At 45.4% G+C, this 12,307-nt stretch overlaps 1 protein-coding gene across 2 annotated transcripts in view; it reads right to left on the reverse strand.

Annotated features, from left to right (window-relative positions):
- ST3GAL2 (ST3 beta-galactoside alpha-2,3-sialyltransferase 2) overlaps positions 1-12,307 on the reverse strand; it is a 34,144-nt gene that overhangs the window by 20,984 nt on the left and 853 nt on the right. The window contains exon 1 of one of the 2 annotated variants that reach the window (XM_081923196.1): positions 10,984-11,087. The exons of the other annotated variant lie outside the window; for it this stretch is intronic. The gene's annotated coding sequence lies outside the window, so the exon portion shown is untranslated. Of the gene's footprint in view, positions 1-10,983; positions 11,088-12,307 lie in introns of those variants that run through there. 2 annotated transcript variants of the gene reach the window in all.

A 12,307-nucleotide genomic window follows, 5' to 3' on the forward strand; every position in this document is an offset into this window, starting at 1 on the left:
AGCATGCCTGTCAAAGACAGCAGTTCCTCAGGGCTCATAACTACAAAGGTTATCATACATTTACAGAATGCTAGATGCTAGTCCTGGTGGATCTTAAAGTTAGCTTTAAGACTGAGACACTATTCATAGAACTGTAGAGTTTGGAGGGACCTCTGAGAGTCATCTAGTCCAACCCCCTACAATGCAGGAATCTCAACTAAAGCACCCATTATAGATGGCCATCCAACCTCCACTTAAAAGCCTCCAGTGAAGGAGAGTCCTGGCTACAGGTGGTAAAATTACTAGCTGAGAAACTGAGGTATTTCATGGAAAACAAATGATTGGTCAGGACTGCTTGGAACTTGCCATTTCCTGGGATTCATGTTAAGAACCCAGCATTTGGCCTAATTCAGCAGGACACTCCTAAAGTTATTAAGCAATAAGAATGACCTGGGCACTCAGGTTCAATGAACAAAGGTTAGTTATGCCTTCACTCTTAAGAAAGCCCAAACACACAAATTTGCTAAATAGCTTCATGCACACCTGAGGTGGGGTGGGGGAGGTGTCTAAATATGGAAGTGACAGCAATATGTTTTGTAAATTCTTTTAAGATATTTTGATACCTAATAGGAACGGATCCTAGGATTACCTTGTTATCTGAAATAGTCAATGAAATCAATATATTTTAGTTTGGCTAGAAATCTTGGCTACCAAAATACCATTGCATGCCTCAGAATGGTAGGAAAAAACCACAATTATTTATTTCTTTTTATAGGAATTTATACCTCACCTGTCAATAAAATTTCCAAGCCTGCTTACAGTAATTAATACATATCAATTAAAAATATACAAAAATATTCTAGGTACAATAAAACCATTATGAGTAACCTGGTCAACTTCCAACCTAGTCCTAGTGTTATGAAAGAGGGAGAAAAACTTAGCTCTTTCTGCTTTCTCCAAGCCATGCGTAATTTTATAAACTTTCATCATGTTGCCTCTTACTCACCTGTTCTATAAACTAAAAAGACTCAATTGCCGAAACATTTCTTCATAGGGGAGTCACTCCCATCCTCTTGGTCATTTTGGTTTCCCTTTGCTGAACCTTTTTCCAGCCCTACAATATCCTTTTTGAGGTGAGATCACACCATAGATTTGTATACTGTAGTGGCATGATGATATTGGCAGTTTAATTTAATGATCCCTAGCATAGAATATGCATTTTCCACAAATGGTGTACACTGGGGTGACATCTTCATTGAGTTATGTACTGTGACCCCAAGGTTTCATTCCTGGTCAGTCACCACCCTGGGAGCGTAGCTGTGAAATCAATATCTTTTTGCCCCAATGTGCATCACTTCACAGTTGTTACACCGAACTGCACTTGCCATTTTGCTGCTCATTCTCCATCTGGAGCTTCTCACAATCTCTTCTTTTGAGTTGCAGTCCAAAATATCAAGAGGGCAGCAGGTTGGGGGAAGCTGCCCTGCCCCACAAAGCCGTATGCTTCCTTTATTCATTCCAACACAACCCTGCCTGTAATGTATTTAAAGGCAAGGATGTTTTTCTTCTTAAGGACATGCGAGTCAACCACTATGCCCTAGAATCAGGAGGTTTATCAACCAATTCAGCAGACGAACTGGCAAAAAGCACCTCCAGTGGAGTTTCCGTGTGGAGCCAGCACACATTTACCTACACGTGCAATAGGCAAAATGGATCCCCTCCCCCACCCAGAGATTTAACTGCTGCAGCGCCTGCAAAGTGACCTGAATCCTAAAGGATGTCAAGCTGGTCAATCAACTCACTAACAGAATAGCTTAACAAGGCATGGCCAAAAGGCAAAAATAAGCTCAACGATTTAGCTCCAGAACAGGAAATAACTGGAATGTATGCAGAAAAAGAGAAAGAGAAAGTATGGTCCAGGATCTGGTCCAAAATAGTTTACAGGTGCCACCCAAGGAAATGCAATCCTTAACATGAAAATAATCTCCTCTCCTGGCTCAGAGGTGTTAGGCTTTTGCTGTTTCCCACTGACCTGTGATGACCCTTCAAGGGCTCCCATTCACCAGCACATTTCATATTTCAAGATTGAAGAGGACAACTCTCAGTCTCCTCTTCTCAGCATCTCATATCCTCCTGTCCTCCTTCCTCCTCCTCCTCTTCCACCTCTTCCTCCAGCAGGTCACTCTGATGCCCACCCAACAGCCATCAATTGGTCCAGCTTGTATCCATGACACCCTCTCCCTCCCTCCCCTTACATTATCTGCCAAGAGGCAAAGCAAGCTCTTCTCTCTATGGGCTCCTTCTTAAAACAGCAGCTGGAGGAATCCAGGGTAATCCCTGCAATGGGAGAGAGATTTGCTGCAAAAGCAGCTCTGGCACAGCTGGAAGCAGTTTGCACTTCCCACCCCTCAGCAAAATCCCCAGAGTGGCTTACAAAAGGGGGACTTGGGGCAAGAAAACTCACTTGAAGCATCTCTCCCCACCCACTCACTGCACCTCAAAAGCTATGTATGCTGCCACCAACCGCATCTGGCTATGGATTATGAATATTTAAATGGCTCAGATAAGCAGCACCTTCTTGAAGTTGGTTCTGCAGTACTGGCAAAGAGACCAAAACCACAACACAGCCACCATGCATATACAAAAGCTAGCATGGCAGGGCATGCCTCAACATGCTAGCTTTCTCTGTGGTGGGAGTTTGTTCAGCCGGCATCAAGTCCTCTAGATCTAGATTGAAGGTGGGCAGAAGGATCCAGGCAATGCTTTTTTACTGCCATATGTTTAACAATATTAGCCACCCCACTCCCACAAAGTATATTGCAGTAATGAAGAACGCTTGTGATCACAATGGATTTTTACATGGAAGGACTGTGCAGTCCATCTAGTTTTAGTACTCAGGAGAAAATCTTGGGCTCAGAATTCTTTAATGCTATTTCTTTTGCAACAGTCTGAAGCCTGATTCATATCTTGGGGTTCTTTTTAAAAAAAGATAGCAATGACTGATGGAGAATGTGACTGGCTCCTACGTACAGTCATGGTGGCTAACCAGCTCTTATTCCAGGACTGGAAAGAACAGCCACTCTCTGCCCAGTTCAATAGTGTAATGGCCGGAGGATGTGACTTGACTGTGCTGCATATGAGGAAGCAGCCTTCCACAAATTAAGACAAGATGGAAAGGTCTGAGGTGTATCAATCTCATATATGGACATGTTTCCTTCAGGCTGTATGAAGGACACTCTGGAAGTCACATCAAGTGACTGTGCACACCCTCCTCAACATTTTTTTTTATCCACACCCCCCCAGCACCCAAAGGGTTACCTGTATAAAACATCAAAAAGAAAAACTTGAAATGAATTTTTTAAAAGAGGGTGTTGGCCAAATAGAGTGTGCCCAGAAGAGGAAGACCAGGATGGTGGCCAGGGACCCCTCTGAGGAACAGTGGAAAGAGCTGGGCTATGGTTAGCCTGGCAAAGAGGGGTTTCCAATGGGAGTGGGGATCCCATGAGAGCTGCCTAGAACCAAGTGGCAGTAATTGCATGGAAGCAGGTTTCAGCTATGCTAATGGGAAAAGCTATTTTTCAATAGGGGAACAGGCTGTCTGTGGCTGGCTGGGCCACCTGCCAGGGAGTCTTCATCTGGATCCTGCATTGCAGATCTGGCAAACAGCATGGGGTAGGGCCAGAGGACCTTCAAGGCCCCTTCCAACTCTTATTTTATTACCCCAATCTGCTATCAACAACATTCTCTATTTACAAAAGACTTGGTGCTAACAGCAGTGAAAGTGGAGATGCCTAAGTACTGGAAAAGTGCCTTGGGCTACGCAGTGCAAAGCTGGATCTTGCAACTTTGGCAGGGTGTGTCAGCTGAAAAACCAAATTAACATGATGATTCCACAAGCAAGACAATTAAAAAATACCGGTAATAATGGTTCCAATCCGTCTCATGCATAAATAGCAGGATGCAGAACCTCTTTTCCCCCATCAGCAATCTGTCTTTTGGGAAACTCCTTACATAGCACATAGGATAACCACGTTTCTTTTGACACTTCCAAAAGTAACTCCTGATTCTACAGAGCATGTTAAACGACATTCTAAGATTAGCTGAATCCCTTTTGCATGTTTTGTACAGGTGTTGTGTTTGTTTACAAATACTTATTTTCAGTGGAGCAGGCGGAGAACAGAGGAAGATCCGGGAAACTACTTTGATATTGAGGAAGATCCCCGATAACATCAAGGAACACTGGACCAAGCTAAAAAATCCATTATTGCAGCCTGTGAACAAACTATTGGATACCAAACCAAGAAACTGGTTTGATGAGAATGACAGTGAGATTGACCACATTATTGACAAGAAAAGGAAGGCCTTTCAAATCTGGCAAAGAGATAGAAACTGTGCCACTAAGAAAAAAAAACCCTATGCCAACGCTAATGCTGAGGTTCAATGAAGAACCAGAGAACTAAAGAACAGGAGGTGGATTAAAATAAAAAGCTCAAGAGATCCAGTACTTAGCTGACACTCATGATGCACAGAGTTTCTTTAAGGCCACAAAGACCTTCTATGGGCCAATAAATCATAGCATAGGCCCCCTACTCTCAACAGACAGTACCACACTTCTAAAAGATAAAGAAGCTATTGCACTGCACTGTAAAGAACATTGCCCGCATCTCCTTAGCTGCAACTCCCCTGTAGCTGCTGATGTCCTCTCACAAATTCTCAAAAACAAATTAGAGATGAGCTTGCGGTATCTCCAAAACCATTAAACAAATGAAAAACAACAAAGCCAGTGGACCTGATGGGATACCTGCCATAGTCTTCAAAGTGGACAGAATTGTGCTTACACAACTTCGCAAGCTCATCATAAAAAGAGAGAGATCCCAGCAGACTTTAAGGTAAAGGTAAAGGTACCCCTGCCCGTACGGGCCAGTCTTGACAGACTCTGGGGTTGTGCGCCCATCTCACTTAAGAGGCCAGGGGCCAGCGCTGTCCGGAGACACTTCCGGGTCACGTGGCCAGCGTGACAAAGCTGCATCTGGCGAGCCAGAGCTGCACACGGAAACGCTGTTTACCTTCCCGCTGGTAAGCGGTCCCTATTTATCTACTTGCACCCGGGGGTGCTTTCGAACTGCTAGGTTGGCAGGCGCTGGGACCGAGCAGCGGGAGCGCACCCCGCAGCAGGGATTCGAACCGCCGACCTTTCGATCGGCAAGTCCTAGGTGCTGAGGCTTTAACCCACAGCGCCACCTGTGTTTAGGCATACCAAAATTATCAATCTCTTTTTAAAAAAAGATGATAGAACGGATTGCGGAAACTATCGAGGCATCTTGATTATTAAGCTGCAGCCGGCAAAATTCTTGCAAGGATCTTAACAAACCATCTCCTGACAATATCCAAAGCTACCCTTCCTGAATCCCAAAATGGTTTTCGACCTTCTAGGGGGACAGTGGACATGATTTTCACAGCTTGACAGCTTCAAGAAGAATGCACCCATTGTTCCGATTCAGCACTAAACCATGTGTTTTCCTGGGGGAAAGCAGTGGGGCAAATGGAGGTGTAGATGAGCCCAGAGTCTGAGCCTGTTGTCAAGAGAGATGCACTCAGGGTTGCCCTCCATTCAAGTGAGAGCTGCAGCAAAAGAAAAGAGGCTAAGAAAGGAAGTGGCCCTCAAAAAAGGAAAAGGAAAAATTGGGCCTGGTCTTACTGCCTTCTAAACAGCCACCTTATCAGACCAACTACAGGCATTTCCTGCCCTGGGATGCAGGGGTCCTGTTGACCGCTGCTGACCAGAATCAGCTGCACTGGGTACTCTCAGTTCTTTTGCTTCCTGAAGGCTCAATCCAGCCTCCAGCATGGAACAGGCTTATGGTGATTACAATGAACTGTCCCCTCATGCAGACTAGATGATCTGGCCTCGCTGCCCTGGACTTTCTTCTTCTGTCCAACAAGAACAGAGGGGATGGCTCCTTTCATGCCAAATGATTTTGCTGGGTGCCAAAAGGGAAGCCCTTCTTCAATTTTCATTCCGAAAACATGTGTTTCCCCAATATAAGAACTGAGATTGGACATCAGGTAGGGAAGGGGTGGTGGAAGATCACGGAGGGTTAGCAGCCTATAACAGTTTCTGCAGAAACAGTCACCTTCTCCAGAGGGCCCATGCTGCATACTGAATCCATTGTGCCATCACTTAAGAGGAGGTTCCTCCTTTTTCTCATAACAGTTGCTGCAGAAAAGCAACACTAGACTTGAGTGTGCATCTGGCACACTTTCTGGGAGGAGGAGGAACCCCACCTCCTTTTCATGGCGCTGCACTGCAGCAAGAAGCAGCTCTGCTGGAGCCGTTGAAACCCTTCCATTGGCTGGATATGAGCCTGCGGACTCCACCAGGTGGAAAGGAAACTGCCAATTGAGGGGGAATTTGAGCCAACCACAGATAAATCCGAGGCAGCTTGGCAAGGACTTGGCGGGAGGGGAGCAGTCAGAAAGAGTGTCTACCAAGAGGGATGGGAAGGTGACCTAGAAGGACCTCTGGTCAGATCCAGCTGCAGGGCTCTTCCTATAGGATGCAATACAATATGCAGATTGGCAGAACAATAAAATGGAAGAGATGGAGGGAAGCAAGTTCTTTAGCTTCTTAGAGAAAGGGTGAGCTATAGAATAAAATGAATCATTACGATTATGAGTAATTAATTTTTTTATGCTGCCCTCCATCTGTAGATCACAGGGTGGTTTACAACTTAAATAAAGGTTATGCTGAAACAAACTCCACATTTCATTTGCATGGAGTTCCTACACTGAGTGGGGACCGGCAAACAGATTGACATGTGGTGCTGGCCAGAAGGAACTTCGCACACCAAGTCGCTTTAGAATTGGAACAGAGCCATTCTAAGAGAAGATCACACTATGGTAATGTTTTCAGCTCCCTCTTTACTTAAAACACTCTCTGATTGGGGGCAGGAGTTACAGTGCAAGTAAGGGGTTTGAAGTAACCGCTGGTATTTAAACTTTCCAATGAAGTCACTCTTGCCACATGATTCAGGCTTACTCCACATCCTCCTGTGTAGATGAACAAGGCTTGGCTGCTCACAGGAGCAGGAGGCAGCGGCGGTGGCAGCCAAACAGAGCCAAGAGCCTACTCTCTATCCACAGGAAAATCAGGAGACTGAAGAGAGGTTGCATGAATAGCAAAACCGCAAACCTCCCAGTACCTGAAGGAAAGTGGCTGCTAAATGGGCATGTACCTTTCCCATGTGTCCCCCTCATTCCTCAGTTCTCTGTGCTCTTGAAAGGGCTCCTCCTCCTCTTAAGTCTGTGTGGGCCAATGAAACCAATAAAGAAACCCTTTTAAAAGGTTTCTGGACAGAGAGTGAGTGCCTGGGGATTTTCATACATATTGAGAAGTTTCAGAATGGGCCATACATAGTAACATTGCCTGAGTATAGATTTCTCCAGCTCATTTTAGATTATGATGATGATGATGATGATGATGATGGTGTTGTTGTTGTGAAGTGAGTTGAAGTGTCCAACTGGATTATCCTTCAAGGTTAACTGTTGCAATTATAATTAACTGCCCACTATATCACACTGGGCACCACAGAACAGAGATTCAATTGTACAGTTTAAAGTACAGTGGTACCTTGGGTTAAGTACTTAATTCGTTCCGGAGGTCTGTTCTCAACCTGAAACTGTTCTTAAACTGAAGCACCGCTTTAGCTAATGGGGCCTGCTGCTGCTGCCGCGCCGCCAGAGCACAATTTCTGTTCTCATCCTGAAGCAAGTTCTTAACCAGAGGTACTATTTCTGGGTTAGCGGAGTCTGTAACCTGAAGCGTATGTAACCTGAAGCGTATGTAACCCGAGGTACCACTGTACTTTATGCAGGTGGAATGCGTGGCTGTCGCTGTCCAGCGTGAGCCTTTAACGTTTTCATTGTCCCCTCCTCTGGAGCTCTGGCACACAGATCTAGAAAAGGGTGGGGGTGGGGGGAAGGCACCTATACAGTCAGACCTAAAGACCCCCACAAGAATCTGCTGCTAAAAATCGATGACTTTGTGTTGCGCTGAAGTTAACTAAGATGGCTCTTGTGCCATCCAGCTCTCTAAAAAAGCACTGCACAGAAACAGATCTGAGTGCAATGCAGATCACACACTTGTCCATCAGTACCCCTAGAAGCATTGTCTCTCACACACATACAAAGAGCAAGGAGGCCTCTTAACTGCAACAGCTACTGAAAAGACCAAATACTAATTTGGCCATCAACTGTCTTCTCGAGAACCTGACCTCTGGTTTTGAAGGCCATGCTCCAAAGGCCAGAAGTACATTTTGCACTTTTGCTATTGGCTCCCTTGCACTCCGTGCAGATGTAAGATTTGCAATTTAGATGTCACATAGAAAATAAAGAAGCAATTAAAGTGAGGAAAAACTTTGAACTCTTTTCTTTTCCCCTCTCAGGTAAGAACCCTGGGCAAACTTTTACTGCACCTCAGCTAGCCTGTGAAACTGCCTTGGGGCTGGATCTACGAACTTAGCCATGCTTGAATGGTTTAAATTGTTTATTTTAAAATATGTATTTGCTGCTTTTCTGACATGGGTTCAAGGCAACTGCAAACAACTGATGAACCACAATTTTTTTTTTAAAAAAAAACCTTAGCTAGAAGATGTTCTCAGCCATTCAGAAAAAACTCCCATGGAGAAATCCTAGAGCAGCCTTCCCCATCTGGTGCCCTCCAGATGTTTTAGACCACAACTGCCACCCGCCCCAGCATCATACACCTGTGCTGGTGAGAACTGATGTGAGTTGTAGTCCAAAAGATCCAGAGGCCACCAGACTGGGATAGGCTGTGCTAGAAGCAGGCAAGGAAAAGTTCTGACAGTCCTTTCAAATTATAAGAAGAACAAATCCTCAGTTCCAGAGGGAGAGAGTGCCGTCCTAGCAACAGATGCTCTAATGAAGCAGGATCTGGCTGGGTAAACAAAGAAAGCAATAGAGATGACTTGTGTCAGAGGCATCTGCGTACTAGACTATGAGAATCTTTATAGGTTAAGCACAAGCACCTTGAACTGGGCCAATGAGCTGTGGTGCCAACCCCTCCTCTGTAACTGAAGGAGGAAAAGATGCTCCTTGCTTCTTCGCTCTGACATTTAACAGATGGGCTGCAGAATTTTGCATCTCCCATGTCATCATCAAGGGCAGCCCCACATGAAGCATACCAAAGCAGTCAAGCTCAGCAGTTGCAAAAGTATGGGTCAAAGTGGCAGGCCCCATCATCTAAGCTCTAGAAACAACAAAAATCCAGAGACAATTCAGAAAATTCCTGAGCAGCCTCAAGCTGGCTGCTGCCCCCTCAGTGCAGGTTTGGTTTGCAGCCCTTGGCATCGTCAGGAGCACAGCAGGCTCCAGATGACCCCACGGCTGCCAGTCTATATTGATGGAGCAACAGCCAGCTTGGTGTTACACAGTAACTTTTCTCACACTCTCTAAAATGTCTTTGCCTTTGCCTTTTACATCTTGCAACAGTAGGTTTCAACCAGGACTTTAATTAAAAGAAACCACCAAGCTTGTTACTCTGCCATGTACGCTTTTGTGCTTGGGATCTTGCAGATTTTATCATGCAGTGACTTCAGGGGTTTTGGTAACATGATGTGCGTTGCATTGCCCACATACTAAAACAAGTGTGCTCATCAACTTGCTTATTTTCAACTGCAAGTCTGAACTGGCTCCTGAGTCTAAGATGGGAGCCAACTGGGTGCTAATATTTTTTCATTAAAACCCTTCCAGCCCAATCCTTGAACCTGCAGTCCGAGAAACTCGACAAGGTTGGACCCCCAACTCTTTGTAAAGCACACCATGCCACACAAACACAACAAGTGGGAGGCTATGCCAACAGTGCAGATATGTCAGTAAAAGAATATTTTATACTGTGGTGTTTTGAAAGCAGTGACAGCCACAGAAGTGTTTCCCTCACTAAGCACTTCTGTTCTGGGCCCACATCCATCACAGAAGCATCACATAAACTATGCTCAGAGATTAGGATGCAGTTGCCCCACAGCTTTGACTCCAACCATCTTATTGGGCACTATCCGATGCAGCTTCTGGGCAGTCACAGAACCTGCTGTCTGGCACAGAATTTGGCATCCTGGAAAAACCTGAGCTTTAATTTAAAAGTATCCAGGCACATGTTTTATGAAAACATCAAGCCGCTCCCCCTGGACCCTCCTAATTTCATTAACCCTTTTCTTGGTTTCCCTCAGTATCCATTTAGGAAATCTGAATCATGGAGCACTACAGGAAACTCTTAAGTGACAGCACAGGAAAAACTTTCTGGGAGCAGTAGCAAGCACAGCATGATGAAATTCAACATGTCTGCGAGTGAAAGAATATCTAGAAAGTCTTACTCAAGTCGTATTTAATTTCAGGACAGAGAATTACTCGACAATGAAGGATCTGTAAAAGAGATGTTACATGGAAGAATTAAAATCCATTAAGGAAACTTGGAAGTTCTTTTGAAACAACTATAGTAGAGGCTCAGATAGTATGTATCACAGAGGAACAAGAGTTCAGCATACTGCATAATGAAGCATTTTGTCTATATATTCATTTGATTTAAGATCCTCTTCATCAAATAATTCAGTGTTGGTTTTAATTGAACATTAATAATATTATCATGGACTAGATGTGCTTCATTCACTCACTTTTTAACTGGTCTTTAACTTATGCAAAGCCTTTGGGGGGGGAAGGAAATATTTGTGCAATAGTGTTTAAATACAAGAAGGTGCAAATTCAAAAATATACAAGCTGCCATTCTACTGCATCTACTAACAGTCAACTGCAACTCTGCCTGGGGTTATGGAAGTCATAAGAATGGGGGGGGGGAGAGTGCAAAGCATTTTGCCCTTGAATGAGAACAAAAAGGAACACAAACCCTGAGCAGACAAGTGCATACTGCAAACAGGAAATTAAGACATTTGAAGTGTTATTTCCTAAAGGCATAAAGACAACCAAATTAAATACCTCAGGAAATGGAAGCCAGCCAGGGCCATGATGGCAAAGGGCTGCTGGAGAGCAGAAATTGCAGGGAGAAGCTGTGTCAACTCTTTCTATCCCTCTTCACTCTGCAAAATGCTGGAGAGAGAAACCCATCGGAACCAGCTTTAAATAGCAAGCCTAGTCGCTATAGGCAACAAGGAATTCCATGCTGGCAAGTGAGTGGGCTGGTGGGGAGAGAGATCACTGCATGGCTTGGTTTTTGTTGTAGACACAGAGGAGAGGGAAGCCAAAACAGAAACACAACAACAGGCTAGCGGAGGAGCAGATCCAAGCCCACTTGCTTTCTGTGCTGAGCTGTGAAGGAAAGTCAGTTCCCTTGTGGCTACCAGCACAGAAAGCAAATGGGTTGGCCCAATGGCTCAAGGGCAGCAGAATGATCTCTCCCTCCCTCCTCCCCCAGTCTGCTTACTAGACAGCCGAGAATCCTCCAGGGCAGGCTCTTAGCAGTCTCTTAGCAGACTAGAGACTTTTGTGGGCTCATTTACAAGGCTGACCTGAAACACAGGATGTGGTGGTGCTCTGTATCAAGATGCAAAAATTTGATACATAGGACGTCACACAGTTAAGAAGTCGGAGCTCTTTTAAAAACTAGGCCTCAGGGTCATGCAATGAAGTTTACTGACAGCAGATTGTTAAGTAAGGATAAAAGTCCATTCAGTCACGCAAAACAAACCATCAGCTTATGGGCACCCCCTCACCTCAAGGGGCAATGATTGCCACTGACGTAGGCCTTCCCTCTGTAGGTTTGTCTAACATCACAGTTAAATGCAATCTCTACATCCAGAGGCAGTCTACATCTGGACAGCAGGTGCTGAGAGCATGCAGTGTTGCCATCATGTCCTGTTTGTGGGGCTTCTCTTTGAGACTCCTGTCTGACCATTGCTGGGAACAGAGAATGAGGTGGGGTGGGCGGACCCCCAGTCTGGTGCCCTCCAGATGTTTCTGACTGAAACTCCTCTCACCCAGCACAGCTGTAGGATGCTGGGGACAAGCGCGGCCCAAAACATCTGGAAGGCAGGTAGTTGGGGAAGGCTGCCATCATTTCCATCTTGTCCTGTACTGCCTACACGGACTGGCAGCAGCTCTTCCGGGGCTGGACCCGGGGTCTTCCGCTCCAGCACTCTCTGCCACTGAAGTGCCCTCAGGAGACAATCCGACCCCCTTTCAAACTCTTGGGCACCGAGAGAGGTGCTGCCTCTAACTGCTCTCAGCTGCGGCAGGCAGTCCACTCTGCACATGCCCAGAAGCAACCGAATGCAGAGGGAAGAGCGTGGCAAGGTAACACGCC

This window comes from Podarcis melisellensis (genome assembly GCF_964234715.1).
Source record: "Podarcis melisellensis genome assembly, chromosome: 8".
NCBI classification, from domain to species: Eukaryota; Metazoa; Chordata; class Lepidosauria; order Squamata; family Lacertidae; genus Podarcis; species Podarcis melisellensis.